We start from the raw sequence: 18,631 nt of genomic DNA on the forward strand, positions 1-18,631 counted from the left end.
CCCTTCTCTATCTGATCCATTCTCCTACTGTAGTTCCTGGTATCTACTTCCACAGTGACAACACATTTAACCGCCAGGCACATTCCATTTCATCTTGTTCAACTCCACGTGGCTCGAGGCCCTGCTTAAATCAACAGAGCCCTCTTGGTCTCCAAAGATTTAGAATATTTCAAATGGAGGCCTTGGAAAGCAATTCTGGGACATGAGTTTGGGGAGTGTGGATCCTCCTGCCCTCGTATTCTGTGAACAGCGTGTCTGCTGATGGGGCGGTGATCTGGAAGGAGAGAGGATGTGGGGGCACTGGTGGTGCTGCCCAGCCACACCCGTCAAGGGCTGAGCCCAGCACTGCATCCTCATCCAGTACCTCAGCTGACCCTGTCAGTGCCTCAGAGATGCTGTGCCCTCCAGTCACCTCCATGGCTCTGCAGCTGGCTACTGCACACCTCTGAGGCACAAAGGCAGCCCTTCGTATTTGAACATCATTCTGAAAGACTGAGTTCAACATCCACAATGCACTGACAGAATGATGTTTACTCACATATCCTCTCCTAGATTTATATCTCTTTTTATGATAGATGATATTTTAAGATTCCAAAAATAATGCACTGTCTCTTTTTTCACACAGTTGAAACTTCAAAGAAGTCGTAAATATGATCACTAGTAAGATCATGGTAGCTCAATAGTTGTCTGTTGACAAAATATCCCTCCCGTCATTTTTCCAGAGTGTGTCCATAACATGATTCTCAATGCAGAAACAGGGCAGGGAAGCCAGCAGTGGCCTCATCTCACAGAAAACCACGCTATCTTATCCTTGGACTTCTCACAATTCAGCAGCAGCCAGCAACAGGAGTGGAAGTCCAAGACGCTTTGGGTAGAGTGAAAAGGCAAATGCATGCTGGATTAGAAATGAGAAAACCTGGGCTTTCTGTGTTTTCACCCTGTTTAGGTTACGTCAGGTTACACATGGAGGCCTGGCACCCCGTCGCCCCCTCCTCCTCTGAGCCAACCTGGGCCATGCCTCCTGGGCCCATGCGGACACCTCACAATGTCTTTTTGCTGTTGTAGCTTTCACAGTCCTTTTGTGGTTAACTCGGTGTCAACAACTTCTAGTCTTTTGCATCTGGTTATTCTAGAAAACCGGTTGCTGGCCATGGCTTTCCCTCACAAACTCATACATGTACAACGTTATGTAGTGCATTCTCGCACTTCCATGTCATGTATAATGGTCTTTTATTGAATGTTTTCTTTATCTAATTTTAATATAAACAGGGATAACTCTCAAGTAACTGAAAACCAAACTTGGCAGTGTGTGCTCTGCTCCCAACTGCTGTTATCAGCGCTGTAGAGAGAGGAACGAGGTGAGGGTGGGAAGTGTCCTGTGCGTGGGCCTCTCCCACCGGAGAGTGGGGCTCAGAACATCAGGGTGATCGACCAATCGGCTCAGAGGCCTGACAGTGATTCCCCACAACCGCCTCTTTTAGAGATGGTATTTTTCTTGTATTGCTTGAATAGCCTCCATTGGGTCAATGTTAAAACACTTATTTTGGAATAATTTTTAACATATTTAAACTGCATTTGAATATAATTCTGGAGCACTGGTTTTAAACCAGCTCAGTTAATACCAGCACTGCTTAGAAAGTGCTTCCTGTGTGCTTGGTGCTTTCTAAAATCTCTACATACACAAATCCATTAAACCCTCTCAGTGACCCTGTGATGTAGATTCTGCTGTAATTCCTAACTTCGAGGGACAGAGATTTTTTGAGTCACTTGCTTAAAATCACAAAGCTGAGTAACAGTGGAGGAGGTTTGCAAACCCCTTCTCCATGTCCTGATTTTCTGATCTCTAAAGGGGGATATTAATCCAACCCTATTTCTTATTGGGCCATGGTAAGCATCTCACTAAATAAGAATATCTATTTTTGCCTATTGCCTGTTACATAGTAAGCAGGTGCCACGTAAATATGTGCTGAGTGAATACATTGCATGATTGATTTATTCCTTTATTTGGAAAGCATGTCACTGAGCAATACAGACCTACTCACAACCTCACAGGACACAAAGACACAGACAGTTACCCTGCCAGAGACGACAGAGGAGGCTTCACAGGGAACCAAGACAGGCATGGGACAGGGAGTGAGACTAAGACAGAGACACAGAGACACAGACAGTTACCCTGCCAGAGAGGACAGAGGAGGCTTCACAGGGGACCAAGATGGGTGTGGGACAGGGAGGAGACTAAGACAGAGACACAGAGAGATGCAGAGAGACAGAGGGACCCAGAAGGCGAGTTCAGGGTGGCTGCATGGGCAGGAGGTGGTCAGAGGCTGGAGGTGCGAGGGTGCAGGCACTCAGGGCCTCCCAGGTGCTGTTCCTCCTAGGAGCCGTGGGAGCTCCGGACAGTGTAGACAGTGGGATTACTTCTACATAGTTGACTCAGGGCTGTGAAACCATCACTGTGGCTATGGTGTGGGAATAAGGTGGAGGAAAGTACAGCTAGATGGTGGAAGGTCATTAAGGAGCAATGTCAGGTCATAGGTTGGCCTGGGAAGGTACAGGCAGGACGTGCAGGAGTGAGGTGAGGGGATATGTGTGGGACGCAGCCTGGTTTCCAGCTCAGGTAACTGGCAGGTGGAGGTGTATGCACTGGTACGGGAGACATGGGAGACTCAGGTCTTTGCTGGCTTGGTTTTGGTTGGGAACAGAGACTTACAGGTGATTCTCTATAATCTCTTCTTTCCCAGATGCAGAAATACCACACTTCTCTAGGGTTGCTAAATTTGAGGCGTCTCAGCTTAGGTGACCTCTAGAAGGGCTGAAGTGTTGGTTTGGGGCAGTCAGTGGGTGGATGTTACAGACATGGTGGGGAAAGACGAAGTTTCCTGGGAAGAGTGAGGGCTCCACCCTGAACCCTTAGGGACACAGGGGTTTGGGGACTGGGGAGGGAAGAAGGGGTCAGCAGAGGGGACAGGGATGAAGAGGTCAGGGGATGGGTCCAGCGAGCATGAGGCTGGCCCAGGAGACACAACCCACAGACCCTCGGTCACATCCACAGGAAACGGAGAACATGGGCTAGCCCAGGAGACACAACCCACAGACCCTCAGTCACATCCACGGGAAACAGAGAACATGAGCTAGCCCAGGAGACACAACCACAGACCCTCTGTCACATCCACAGGAAACAGAGAACATGGGCTAGCCCAGGAGACACAACCACAGACCCTCGGTCACATCTACAGGAAAGAGAGAACATGCGCTAGCCCAGGAGACACAACCACAGACCCTCAGTCACATCCACAGGAAACGGAGAACATGGGCTAGCCCAGGAGACACAACCACAGACCCTTGGTCACATCCACAGGAAACGGAGAACATGGGCTAGCCCAGGAGACACAACCCACAGACCCTCAGTCACATCCACGGGAAACAGAAAACATGGGCTAGCCCAGGAGACACAACCACAGACCCTCTGTCACATCCACAGGAAACAGAGAACATGGGCTAGCCCAGGAGACACAACCACAGACCCTCGGTCACATCCACAGGAAACAGAGAACATGGGCTAGCCCAGGAGACACAACCACAGACCCTCGGTCACATCTACAGGAAAGAGAGAACATGGGCTAGCCCAGGAGACACAACCACAGACCCTCAGTCACATCCACAGCAAACAGAGAACATGGGCTAGCCCAGGAGACACAACCACAGACCCTCGGTCACATCTACAGGAAAGAGAGAAGGCTGGGGTCATCACGCAGATCTGAGTGGTCGATGAACAGCAACCAGAGCCACGTAAATGTTAGTAATATCTGCACAAGGTCTGTGCGCCTCGCCAAGTTGCTTGAGGGTCTGCCCCTGTTTAACCCTGGGAGATGTATTTATCTTAGCCTCAATCTATCCATCTGTGAGATGAAGGGTAGTCCCCATGTTACACACTTAGGGCAGCAAACGAAAAACAGTCCACGTGAAACACTCAATGACCAGCAAGCGGGGCTGCTTCCCAAATCCGAGTTCTCCTTTTCTTATTTCCTTTCTCATGTCTTAAGAACAGTTGATATCCCTTCTTACCACTAGCCCTTTAAAGGGTTACTCTTATATGTTTCTAGAATACATAAAAGCACTTAAAAAGATGGCAGAAATAGTTGAAATCATTGAACTATGCAATTAAATAGCTAGCATTTCCAACCAAATGTATATACTAATAAAACCAATCCAGTTTTAACTACATACTTCCTTCATTTTAAAATATTACATTAAATATATTTTAACATTTTTTAAAGTTATTTTTTCTCTGTATTGTTACAAAGGCACAGCTGATTTGAAAACTATGTATTTTCTTAAACTTGATAGACATGTTCTATACATGAAAAACATTCAAGAAATAATTGTTTAAAATGTTTTCTTGACCCTCTTAGGTAATTTAAAAAAAAATCTCAGTTTCTGGAATGCAGGGAGTTTTTTTAAAAAATCTTTTTAAAGTCACTTTAAATGATATAGCCAGTTATTAAATATTTATTGTCTTGAATAGTAATTCAAGATTCAAATAAAGTTACAATAATCACTAAATTTAATCTCTTTCAATTCCAGAAAACTAGTTCTTTTCAACTCAATAATGAGAGTAAAGGTACCTCTCGGGCTTTGACTGTTTGTCAATGCATGTGGACGCACATCTTGGAGGTGGATAAAAGTGCAAATGGGAGGCTCGCACACGTTTTCCAAACCAGCTTTGCAGGAGATGTGGTTCTCCGACTGCTGGGATTGTTTCTTATATGTCTATTTTTTCTTCTTGAAATTCCAGTTCACAATTCCCAAGTGTGTCTCTGTTCCTTTAAAGCTGAAAGACTTGAACTAATGCGAACCCTTGTGTGCCAGGTCACACCACCTCCAGCCATCAGCACCAACAATGCTCCTTCGTCCTCCTTCCTTCCTTTCTTCCTTCCCTTCCCTCCTTCCTTCCCTTTCCTTCCTTCCCTTCCCTCCTTCCTTCCCTTCCCTCCTTCCTTCCCTTCCCTCCTTTCCTCCCTTCCCTCCTTCCTTCTCTCCCTCCCTCCCTCTCCCTTCCTTCCTCCCTTCCTTTCTCCCTCCCTCCCTCCTTCCCTTCCCTTGCCTTCCCTTCCCTCCTTCCTTCCCTTCCCTCCTTCCTTCCCTTCCCTCCTTCCTTCCCTTCCTCGCTTCCTCTCCCTTGCTTCCTCCCTCCCTCCCTCCCCCTTCCTTCCTTCCTTCCTTCCTTCCTTCCTTCCTTCCTTCCTCTTTCTTCTTTCCTTCCACCCACTTCCACAGGCTCAGGTGATCCTCTCACCTCAGCCTACTGAGTAGCTAGGACCACAGGGATACATTACCAAGCTCAGCTAATTTTTCTATTTTTTGTAGAGATGGAGTTTTGCCATGTTGCCTAGGCTGGTCTTGAACTACTGGGCTCAATTGATCCACCTGCCTTGGCCTCCCAAAGTGCTGGTATTACAGGCATGAGCCACCACACCCAGCGTCTACTTAATTTTTAAGAAGTTAAACTATTTGGTCACCCCTTTGTTGTACAATGTGAGATTCCACTGCGTGTCCACAGTCATCCTTCACGACTGTTGCCTATTTACCATCATTTGCATCCCACAGCTCTATGCTCATTTATGATTCTTCTTGCTGGAATTTTCTCTCCTACTGATCCTTTAAGACCCATCTCAAGTTCCCCCTTCTCCATCATGTCATTCCTGCTCATCCTGGAATTCAGGGTCGCGTGTCGTTAGCAACTCTGTGTCGCTAGACATTTACCATCTAAGTGTCAACCACCTTGCGTTGCTCTTGATGTTCCATGTGTGCTTATCTTATTGTCTCAATTTAGCTGTTTTCTTTTTGGTTTTAGAGTCTTTGCCATCTAATTAATTATTCCAAGTCCCATTGTGCGAAGCAAAGGGGTGGGTGTTCAGTACTTGTTTCCGCGGACTGAGTGGATTGACTGGTCTGCCAGTGCTTTCAGTATGTTTCTATCAGCATCTGCTTTTCATGACATCATACTGCCTCTTTTCTGTCAAAACAGAACTCACCGCCCTTGCCACTTGCAAGACTAGAATGTTGATAATGTTACCACAGAAGTATTCTAACCACCGACCTCGTGGCAGTGAGATTGGCCAACTAAGCTGCTGTATGAATATACTCAGGTTACCAGGGTGCTCTTTAAGTGATGTTGCATTTTAGTGAAAAACCTCAGAAGGTTGACGGGGCTCCCTGGAGTGTCCAGTTTGCTACACGCTAGTGACTGGGACTCTACTTACTAGTGCAACACCCTCAGGACAGGAGAAATCTGGTGGAGGGAGAAAGCTTGAAAATCACTTAATCCATCTTTTCACCTAGAAAATAAAGTGGCATGCACAAAGTCAAAGCCTCAGGTCGTACTGAGCTAGACATTCCACCCTCTAAGCAAGCACCTCCCCTGCCAGGCCAACACAAACGCTGAAGTCACCATGAGTCAGAAAACATACTGCAAATGCAGCCTGCGCAGCCACCGCTGCTGGCACTCACTGACCGTTAGATGCCCCAGCCATGGCCACTGCCCATTTGACGCCCCGGCCACAGTCATGTAAAGGAACGTGTCCAGAGAGGAAATTGCCGAAAACAAACACCACACGTGCAGGCAGTCCGTCCCAGTGACATTTTCAGTGTCGTCTTTGTGACCATGCATACGTCCACACCAGTGCTCTACGTCAGGAAGGGGCTAGGACACACTGAACATTAGCACAGCAGCACAGATGATGGCCCTGCATTTAGTGCAGTCACAGAGAGATTCTCCACTTGGTGTGCTGTGTTCACAGCAATCACCGGGACAACATCAGCAGCAAGTGGCTGTTCCACCTTCCACTGTCAGGGGTCCTCAAAGACTCCTGGGATAGCACTGGTGCCGTTCTCTTTTCCAGGGACCCCTGAAGTTACAGCAGTACTACCACCTTGAATGATAGTAATTACAATTGATTCGAAAAAGTGAGAAACAAGCTTTATAAAAATGTATGATTCTGGCTGAGTGCAGTGGCTCACGCCTATAATCCCAGCACTTTGGGAGGCCGAGATGGGTGGATCACCTGAGGTCAGAAGTTTGAGACCAGCCAGGCCAAACATGGTGAAACCCCATCTCTACTTAATAAAAAAAGAAAGAAAGAAAGAGAGAGAGAGAGAGAGAGAAAGAGAAAGAAAGAGAGAAAGAAAGAAAGAAAGAAAGAAAGAAAGAAAGAAAGAAAGTAAGTAAGTTAGTCAGCTGGGTGTCATGGCATGCACCTGTAATCCCAGCTACTCAGGAGGCTGAGGTAGGAGAATCTCTTGCACCCAGGAGACAGAGCCAAGATCAAGCCACTGCACTCCAGCTTGGGCAACAGACAGAGACTCCATCTCAAAAAAAAAAAAAAAAAAAAGTAAGATTCCATCAGCTATGTGTTTGCACCAGGGAAAAGTTATAAGAAAATACAGAAAAAAAAAATGGCTAAAGATGCCCCTTCTTTAGATGTTCAGGACAGAGGACTTTGTCTTGATGTGGTTGGTAAGACATTATTCAATTGTGAAATATGTAAAATTCTGGTACTTGAATGATTAGATATTTCTATTTTTAGTTTGGTGATGGAGATATACATTTGAACACTCTTAGCTCAAAGAATTATGATCATGCCTACAATCACATACAAATATATTATATGTAAAATATTATACATACACACCACACCATACTCTATCCAGGCAAAATATGCCTCTCTAGAGAGATCATTAAGCTTATCAAATAAGCATTTTCTAGCAAGTTAGTGCAAGCAAAATACAACCTGTTGCTCCACATAGATTTCCAAAGTTGCTCAATAGTTTAATGGGCATCAGACTACAAATAATAAACCTTAAAACCTGGTTATTATAAAGAGGATTAAGAACGTTTGCTCCACGGTATCTCCCCAATTTTAATTTCTGTGGCAATGGTCAGTTACAAGCTGCTGTGTCTGCACTTTTTTGTTGAAGCATAATCTTATAACTGAACCCATCTGTTCTGGGGTGCTTATCTGGTGTTTGATAATATCTTGGCTGGACACAGCTATTCTTATCCTATTTATGTACTTTTCAAATGACCATTAGAAATACTTGTCCAAGGAAAACCCATGAGATTTCTTAATTGTGCATGCTTCCCCACTCTAAAGTCACCACATGTGGAAATATAGCTTGGGTTGTGTATTTAATAGATCTTAATATGACTGCTTTTGTTATGTTTGTCATGGAATACGATGTTCCAAGCTGTAGATCTTCATCATCCCTAGTTCTAGGTATGTATGTATGTATGTATGTATGTATCTATCTATCTATCTATCTATCTATCATCTATCTATCCATCTTCGTATCTACCTATGATTTATCTACATGTCTATCTACCTATCTATATGTCTATCTACCTATTTTACCATCTATCTACCTAGCTGTCTGTCTGTCTGTCTATCTATCTATCTATCTATCTATCTATCTATCTATCTATCTTCTAGCTGCCTATCTAGCTATCTATTTATCTATTATCTATCTATCATCATCATCATCATGATTACCTGTCTATCTTCTTTCTAAACTTGACAAGTTGACAAGAGATATAAGTTGACAAGAGATATAAGATTTTCTTGTGACAGATAATACTGATTTTGGACAGGCAGTTATTCTCACACAGTAATCTAGTGAAAAGCAAAAAAAAAAAAAATCCATGTGTTTCAAATGGAAATGGGGTAGAATCTTACAGGAAAGACATCTTGAGGACAAGTTCAAAATATCCATTGTGCTTCCTCCTTCTAGAGTCTGTGTTCTCTAATTCAGTATCTCCATTCCATCTGTCTGCAGCCCGTGGCTCTGTGTGAGCAGGAAGGGGCGCTCAGGGCCATGAGGACGCCACATGTGGCTGGGCCACTGGTCGTGCCCAGTCCAGCTTCTAACCAGAGGTGTACGGCAGAGTGCGGGGCACAGGGAGGGGTGCTGCATGTCACAGCAAGCACCTGCTCCATTGAGATAGGGTTCACTGGGAGCGTGGCTTGAGTGTGAGGCCATGAGACGTGAGTGCACGTCTATCCATTTATCATCTATGCACCTGTCATCTCATCTACCATCCATCTACTCTGTCATCTGTTTTTGAAAGTTTTAAAAAAATTTCAATAGTTCTTGGGGTACAAGTGGTTTTGGGAACATGGATAAGTTCTTTCACGCTGATTTCTGGGATTTTAGCGGACCCGTTATCTAAGCAGTATGTGCTGCACCCAGTATGTAGTCTTTTATCCCTCCCCCTTCCCCACTCTCCCAACCTCCTGCTCAGAGTTACCAAAGCTCATTAGATTGTTCTTACACCTTTGCGTCTTCATAGCTTAGCTCCCACTCACCTACCTCTGCCATCTTTGTATCAATCTTCCCCACTCTACCATCTCTCCCTCTCCCCATCTATCAATCACCTATCATCCATCTATCTGTCATCTATCTATCAGCTGTCATCTATCTATCGTTATCATCTATAATCTATCAATCTATCTGTCATCTATGAATTACAGAGGTGCAGCAGTGGGCAGCTCTTCCTACCCCCCTGGCACCAGCTTCTGAGATGAAGGTCGCCGAGCATTTATTTATCTCTGCTGATTCTTCAGAAGCCTCCCAGTCTCCAGGGAGCACAGGAGAAAAATCATCCTGCAGTGCACACCTGGCACACAGTAGGTTCTCAGTGCGTTATTTATTTTTTTGTTTTCATTTTAATGACCATATCACTCATTTAAGGTGAACGACGAGCTGCTTTGCTGAAAAGGCTTCAACCCATTTCCAGCTGGGCCCCAAGCAGGGAGTGCCTGATAAGGCAGAGGGAAGCTCACGCATGCCCCCAACACTTCCCCTCCTTGCCCAGTGGAAAATGCATGTGTTTTTGCTAGAGTGTCTTCAAATGCAGGCATGCCTGGTCACTGCACTTGTCGCTAAGGTCTGAGTTGCAGAACGTTTTTTTTCTGTTTTAGAGAAACGCAATATTGCTTCCTTCATGTCTATGCAGAAAACTTGCTGAGGGAGCTGGAGGAAGAGGAGGATGTGGCTACTGCAGATGGAACCCAGGGAGCCGGAGGACAAGGATGTGGCCACTGCAGATGGAACCAGGGAGCGAGAGGACGAGGAGGTGGCCACTGCAGATGGAACCAGGGAGCGGGAGGATGAGGAGGTGGCCACTGCAGACGGAACCAGGAAGCCGGAGGATGAGGAGGTGGCCACTGCAGATGGAACCCAGGGATCCGGAGGACAAGGATGTGGCCACTGCAGATGGAACCCAGGGATCCGGAGGATGAGGAGGTAGCCACTGCAGATGGAACCCAGATAGGGTCGCTTTATCACTTCAGGTGTTAGGTGACTCATTTGTTATAGGAAGGGGCTCATCAGATCCTCACGGGGCCTCAGCTATGTTTTCTGGAAACGGGGGGCCTTGAAGAGGTGTCTCAGAGGCCTCTGGGCAAGCTGGCCGGGGCTCCAGGAGCTGCTGCCCTCCATCAGAGCCACTCTGTGCTGCCTGCTTTCTACACTCATGATCCTGGTTCCACGGGGCTGTTCACTGTGAGAGGTGGGGGCTCAGGTGGCCCACCCGACTGCAGAGGCCCCTCATTCTAGGATTCTCTGTAGGATTCTCTGGTGTTCCCTTCAACAGCTCTTCTTATTGCAAGGGGCTTCCTCATGGATTTCATTTGGAAATAGGTCAGTCTCATAAATTATAAAACATCACACAAAAAAGCGATGAGTAGGAATCAGCGGGGAGCTTGAATCCCTCTGGGGATGTCAGCGTCTTGGTGTTTGATAAATGCTAATAGAATGCATGATGACATCAACAATCAACAGGTGTCAGATCATCTCATAGCTGTGAAAAAAACAGAACGAAACCTGCCACGAGAAGGCTGGACACTATGTTAAGGTGGAGAGTTTGAGAAGCCATGCGGATCTGCTCTTTCCAGATCGTGCTCCTGGGCTTCCTGGTCCACATGCCTTAAGATACAGCCAGGAATGAACATCTGCTCCTTCGGAGAAGACCAAACTCAGACCGTCTGGATGTGAAAGTCCCTCCTGGAGAGCGGAGACAGGCCTGTGACCTCAGGGGTCGCAGTCCAGCACCTGGTACATCTGGGCACTCAGAGAAGCATCTGATGGGCTGGCACGGATTTGTGGACATGGGATGTTTTCTCACGCCTCCGTGCCTTCATGCAAGGTCCTCCCTCAGCCTGGAATCCCACACACCTCCTCCCGTCAATTCTACAGCTCCTTCAAAGGTCAGGGGGAGGGTCTCCTCCCTTGGGAAGCCCCTGGCTACCTGCAGAAAATGGAGCTACGTCCCTGCTCCATCCCTCTGTCCCTCACAAACCTCCTTTACAGCTCTCAGAGCACCATGACACATTTGTGCTCACACAGAGACACTGCATATTCTTTGAATCAGCTCCCTTCTCGCATGGGACACGGTCCTCTGTCCACAGTGCAGCCACAGGTGTTGTGGAGGCCATGAATATTAGGATATAATAAAGAGGGCTTCCATGAAGGCAAAGCCGTCATATCTTATTACGAATTATACATTTAGATAGAACAAGACCTAGTGCCATCCACTGGCATGCAGCAAATGATCTTATTTATGTATTTTCAGTCATTTGCCCTATTATTTATTGTCTTTTTATTACATAGGTAGCAACATTTTCCAGCAAGCATTTAAAGACTGGCCCCCGTGAGCTGTACCGTAAGATGGAGCACACGGGAAATGAAACCTCAGAGGATTTATCTGTCTTCTGAGGAGCTGGTGCAAGCTACCTGGGAAGAAATTGTCTACACAGGCAGAAACTGTACAGCAGTGGAAAGATGACATACAAGGCTTTACATGTAGAAAAAGAATCTGGCCTCTGAGGAAAAGTGACGATTCCTTGTGTAAAGTAAAACATCACATGGCAACTGAAGAATGCAGAATGTGGACTAGACCTGGAAGAATCCTGGTGCTCATCCACACTTTACACACATGAAAATGCCAAGGACAGGGCGGGGGATGGTGAAACGCCTTGTCCCAGGCGCTACTTCTAGCTAGAGCCAAAGCTGGGACTAAATAAAAGTATTCTAACTTCCGTTTTTTTCAAAATGTTGTCAAATTTGAAATTTTTGTGTCCAAGCCACTTATTAAAGTCAATGTGCTTAGTGTAATGCATTTATAAGTGGCATGAAGGAAAATAAGACTGATACTGCCAATATTCTGTTTGCCATCCCAAACTCGTCTTAGTCTCCTGCTGTTTCAGCCACATTAGCAGAGGTCACACGGGAAAACCTCACCTGCAGCTCAGGAGGCTTCTCTCAGGTGCTCATGTCCCTGGGGCTTCTCTCACAATGCACCCGCCTCCCTGGACCCTTCCTTGCATGTCACCTGCAGCTAGAGGCTTCTCTCGGGTGCTCATGTCCCTGGGGCTTCTCTCACAATGCACCCGCCTCCCTGGACCCTTCCTTGCATGTCACCTGCAGCTAGAGGCTTCTCTCAGGTGTTCATGTCCCTGGGGCTTCTCTCACAATGCACCCGCCTCCCTGGATCCTTCCTTGCATGTCACCTGCAGCTCAGAGGCTTCTCTCAGTTGCTCATGTCCCTGGGGCTTCTCCCGCAGTGCACCCGTCTCCCTGGACCCTCCTGTGCATGTCCCTGAACTTCCAGTACATGTGTGCAGCTGTGTCTGTCCATGTTGCACAGGTGACATCACACATGCTTCCAAGGCAGGGAGCCATCTCTTTGTCCCTAAACATTGTTTCTGAAAGAGAGCTGTGCGTGCAGTTAGCACTCAACAATTAGTATCACAGAATACATTTTTAGCAATCTGTAGTGTCATATCATCTTCTACCTGACCACAGTAGCCTGTGATCATTTCAAACTTGGCTGTATGTGATACCCTACCAAATATTGTAATTTCTGAAATAAAACAGCTGGATGAGTTACCTGACAGGTACAATGTACAGTATGCAGGTGACAGTTACATTAAAAGCCAGACTTCACCACCATGCAATGTATCCGTGTCACAAAACCACACCTGTGCCCCTCAATCTATAAAATTAAACAAAAATAAAAATTTTAAAAAAGGTATTGACTTGGAAGTCCAGTCCAACTATTTACCCACTCCTTCTTGGTCTCACTGAACATTCCCAGGCTTGCAAGATCACCTGTGCCACAGTGAGCTGTATCTGTCCCTGGTTAGCCCATGCGTCTCTAGAAGGCAGGGCTGGTGTCTAAAGCAGTTGTTGCTCAGAACTGGCAGCACCTTTGCCTGGCTGTGCATAAGACGTGTGTGCTGGCCCTCTGCCATCAGGCTTGGTGCACCCACACTGGAGGTTAGAGGTAGGCAGAAAAAAATGAAAGGACTCCCAGGCTGTTGCTATACAAACTCTAACAGCCACTTCAGGCCTAAATGTCGATGATTTTAAAATTGAAAGGCACTTTTATACAATGATCCAGACCTAGAACTTGAGTACATGCAGGCCTTGGAGACGTGGTTCCAGACACTGCAATCAAGTGAACACTGCAATCAAGCAACTCACACAGATGTTTTGGTTTCCCAGCGCAATATAAAGGAAACTGAGTAATGGGTACAAATATACGGTTTGACGGAAGAAATACGAACTAAGGTTAGATAGGTCAGTAGGGTGACTGTAGTTTACAATAACGTATTGTGCATTTCAAAATAGCTAGAAGAGAATAATTTGGATGTTTCTACCATAAAGACAAATATTTAAGGTGACATATATCCCAAGTACACTGATTCGGTCTCCACAAATTACATGAATGTACTAAATTATCACATGTACTCTGAAACTACATACATCTATTACACATTCATAAGATATGAATTGCATTGTCCATCGTATCCTGTTAATTTTTAAGATATAAGGTTATAATGTACTAATACCTTGCATGCATTTTTCTATTGCTAGAATGTTAATCTAAAGTAGACTGTGTCTATCACTAGTGTCTGCACAGTTCCTAACCCCAGAGAGGCACAAAAATCAATTGTTGAGTAGGTGTTTAAACAAATACATAAATATTTGACAAAAAGTTATGGCATATTAAATGTGCGATAGTGTTATGTCTAAAAATCAATGTATATGCCTTAATTTAAAAATATTTTCTTGCTAAAAAATGAGAAGGATCACCCGAGCCTTCAGGGCGTCCTAATCTTTTTGCTGGCAGAGGGTCTTGCCCGGATGCCGATGGCTGCTGACTGATCTGAGTGGTGGTTGCCGAAGCCTGGGGTGGCTGTGGAAATTTCTTAAAATAAGACAAGGAAGTTTCTCACATCGATCGAGACTTCCTTTCAAGAAAGATTTCTCTGTAGCACATGGTGCTATTTGATCGCATTTTACCCACAGCAGAACTTCTTTCAGAATTGGAGTCAGTCCTCTCAAATCCTGCCACTGCTTTATCACCTAGGTTGATGGAATATTCTAAATCCTATGTTGTCATTTCAACAATGTTCACAGCATCTTCACCAGGAGTTGATTTTATCTCAAGAAACCACCTGCTTTGCTCAGCCCTAAGAAGCAACTCCTCATCCATTTGGTTTTTATCCTGAGATTGCAGCAATTCCGTTCCATCTTCAGGCTCCACTTCTAATTCCAGTTCTCTTGCTGTTTCCACCACATCTGTGGTGACTTCCTCCGCTGAAGTCTTGAACCCCTCAAAGTCGTCCATGAGGGTTGCAATCAATGTATTCCAAATTCTTGTTAATGTTGACATTCTGACCTCCTGCCATGAATCACGAATGTACTTAATGGCAACTGGAATGGTGAATCCTTCCCAGAGGATTTTCAATTTACTATGCCCAGGTCCATCAGAGGAATCACTCTCTATGGCAGATGTAGCCTCATGAAACACACTACTTAAATAATAAGCCTTGAAAGTCAAAATTACTCCTGACCCATGGGCTGCAGAATGGATGTTGTGTCTGCAGGCATAAAGCCAACATGCACCTCCTCGTGCATCTCCAGCAGTGCTCTTGGGTGCACAGGTGCATTGCCCATGAGCAGTAAAAAATGAAAGAAATTTTTTCCCCCCTTGGGAAGTAGGTCTCAACAGTGGGCTTAACATATTTACTAAGCCATGCTGTCAACAAATGTGCTGTCATCCGGGCTTTGTTCTTTTATTTATAAAGCACAGGTGGAGTAGATTTAGTATAATTCTTAAGGGCCTTAGAATTTTCAGAATGTAAATGAGCATAGGCTTCAATTTAAAGTCACCAACTCCATTAGCTCAGAACAAGAGAGACAGCCTGTCCTTTGAAGCTTTGAACCCAGATATTGACTTCTCCTCTCCAGCTATGGAATTCCTAGATGCCATCTTCTTCCAATAGAAGGCTGTTTTATCCACACTGAAGATCTGTGGTTTAGTGTAGCTACTTTCATTAGTGATCTTAGCTAGAGGTTCTGAGTAACTTGCTACAGCTTCTCCATCAGCACTTGCTACTTTACCTTGTACTTTTAAGTTATGGAGACAGATTCTTCCCTGAAACCTCATAAACCCACCTCTGCTAGTTTTACACTTTTCTTCTGCATCTTCCTCGCCTTACCTTCACAGAACTGAAGAGAGTTACAGCCTTGTTCTGAGTAGCCTCTGGCTTTAGAGAATGCTGTGGCTGGTTTGATCTTCTATCTAGACTGCTCAAACTTTCTCAGCAATAGGCTGTCTCACTTTCTTATCATTTGTGTATTCCCTAAAGTAGCAATTTAATTTCCTCTAAGAACCTTCCCTTTGCATTCACAAGTCGGCTGTTTGGCACGAATGGCCTAACTTTTGGCCAGTATTGGCTTTTGGCACGCCTTCCTCTCTAAGCTTAAGCATTTCTAGCTTTTGATTTAAAGTGAGAGATGTGTGACTCTTCTCTTCACTTGAACACTCGGAGGCCATTGTAGAGTTGTTAATTGGCCTAATTTCAATATTATTGTGTCTCAGGGAATAGGAAGGCCTGAGGAGCAGGGAGAGGTGGTGGACCGGCCGGTTGGCAGAGCAGTCAGAACACACAGCATTTACAGATTAAGTTTACTGTCTTACACGGGCGCGGTTCCTGGTGCCCCCAATCACAGTAGTAACATCAAAGATTACTGATCACAGGCACCATAATAGACATAACAATACTGAAAAGCTTTGAAATATTGCAAGAATTATTGAAACGTGGTACAGAGGCACTGAGTGAGCATGTGCTGTTAGAAAAACGGCATTGATGGACTTGCATGGTCAGGGTTGCCACAAACCTCTAGTTTGTACAAATCAGACCTTCACTGCAAACTGCAATAAAGCAACGTACAATAAACAGGGTATGCCTGTAATGGCGAAAGTTGCTCTAAGAAAACGCCTCCAAAATACTTAGAATTGTTATTTTTATTCTTTAATCCAAAGAAAAACAAGGGTAAAATTTTCTACTTAAAAAAAATCTTACCTAGATTTATTTTGTGTTATTATACATTTTTAGATACTATTTAGAAAACAACAGACTGCACTAAGGACCTAAGAATAATATAAATTTCAGGGCTTTCGGTACAAAGACTAACCCTCAGAGCCCTCGTTATCTCCAGCCCGCAGTTTCCCTGTCATGGAACACTCACTAAACAGGTGTCTGTGCTTCCGGAAATGCTTCTGGAGGCAGGTCTGAGATGTCTGGGACAAGGCCCCTTCTGGCAAGGAGCTTGAGGTCATGGGCAAGGAAGACTGACAGCGTAGGTGCAGGAAATCGCCACAAGCAGCACTCACCAAGCAATCCTCACTGTTCTAGGAGAGCCATTCTCCATTTGCCTGGGGTGAAAACGGCTGTGAGAGCTCTCAAATCATCAGTGCCCAGAAAATTAAAATCACCAGAGTATTCCGGTCACCAGCAGCACTACTATGCACAGAGTTGGGGACTGTTCCCAAGACCCAGGGATCAGGCAGGGAAGAGGAGGACCCAGACTCTGTGACTTGCAGGGACCAGGCAGGGAAGAGGAGAACCCAGGCACTCTATGACTTGCAGAAGATGAGCTCTTCGTTTGGAAGGACCTGGAGTTTATCGGGGATGGGGTAGGCTGGAGACAGAGGGGTCCCATCGCCCCTGCCCTGGTGTGTCCCTTTTTCACATGCGGGAAGCCAGAGAAGACAGTAGGCCATCCCTCTGCCTTTCGGCATCATAGCTGTTGACTGGGCAGACAAAGGTCCCGCCATCATCCCGACCTTAAACCCAAGGCCTCACGAATGCAAGTGGGCACCATGGGCTGAGCCAGGATTCAGGAGAGCCGGCCAGGGGGATGCACAGATGCCCAGAGCTTGCTGCTGCTTTTCAGTGGCCCTGTCTGGGCAGCAGACAAGGGACTCAGGGAAAGGCTTTGCCTGGCATGCAGAGCAACTGCTCACAGACCTGAGGCTGCCAAGCCCCCGTGTGAGACGGTTACATGCAGGGCGGCCCCGCGAGGGCAGCAGGACTGCCTGCTTCATGACGCCCTGAGGCCTGCACTGCGGCTCTGCCTGCTGGCTCTGGGGTCTGGCCACTCAGGTCCCCTTTCAGGCTCCTGTGCTGGAACAAGAGGCCCTGACACCCCTAGAGGGGCACGAGATCAGTGCTTTCTACTTTCTGCCTGGCAGGAAGCATCACCTCTGCCTGGTAGGAAGCATCACCTCTGCCTGGTGGCCTATTCCTTTATTCAGCTATGGCAAAAACCATGTCCAGGATCAGCCTGGGAGGCAGGGGGTCTCCTCTAACGCTGAGTGAGCAAGATCATTCGCAGGAAGAAATGGGCATCGCTTGACTTGCTCACCACTCTTTCTTCCAGAATTTTCTAGCAAAGGCATCGTTAAATATAACAATCACTCCTTTAAAAACAATCGTTTTAAAAACAAGACAATTCTGCTTTTGAATAAGAAGGAAGCAATTTGAAAATCATTATATTCTCTATGATCTACAGTAGGATAACAGGGACATCCTTTGATTCCACTGGTGGGGGTGTAAACAGGTCTCATCTTCCTGGAGAGAGGCTCTTCTGGAAAGAGAACCCTCCATGCCCTCTCCTCCCTCACCCCAGCAATTCTCCTCCTGGTCATTCATCCCAGGGAAGAAACAAAAAGACACAAACATTGTCTGCAAAGATGCTTTTCCCACTTTATGCACAATATGGAGACGTTTTATGAAAACTAAATATATTTGAACAATAAAAGAATTGCATAAATAACATTACAGCCACAGGATGAAAGCCAGCCTTGAAAATTAAAACTAAAACATTTAATGGCTATTTGGAAATAAGCTCATGTTATAATGTTAAGTGAAAAAAAAAGAATACAAAATACAAAAAAATTTACATCGATCATATGAGACTAATTCAGAAAAGAAGAGCAAAACGAGACTCCGTCTTAAAAAAAAAAATCAGAGGAAAACTCTAGCTGTGGTTACCAATGCCCTGGACGAATGGCACATTGTGACTGAAACAATAGATACAATTTTTTTTCTCACTTTTTAGCTAGATGTGTTGATATTGGGAAGCAATGACCACCAGTAACTTTTTTTTCTTTTTTAACATTAATTTTATTTCATAGTTTTGGGGGTACAATGGCTTTTGGTTACACGGATGAATTGTGACAGAATAGATACTAATAATAGGCTGTCATCTGCATCAC

The 18,631-nt window shown here is 45.5% G+C and overlaps 1 protein-coding gene across 21 annotated transcripts in view; it reads right to left on the bottom strand.

The window, feature by feature from the left end:
• Positions 1 to 18,631, bottom strand: part of MYT1L (myelin transcription factor 1 like) — a 531,685-nt gene that overhangs the window by 158,303 nt on the left and 354,751 nt on the right. The gene's annotated exons all lie outside the window — the stretch shown is intronic.

This window comes from Nomascus leucogenys, chromosome 19 (genome assembly GCF_006542625.1).
Source record: "Nomascus leucogenys isolate Asia chromosome 19, Asia_NLE_v1, whole genome shotgun sequence".
NCBI lineage: Eukaryota > Metazoa > Chordata > Mammalia > Primates > Hylobatidae > Nomascus > Nomascus leucogenys.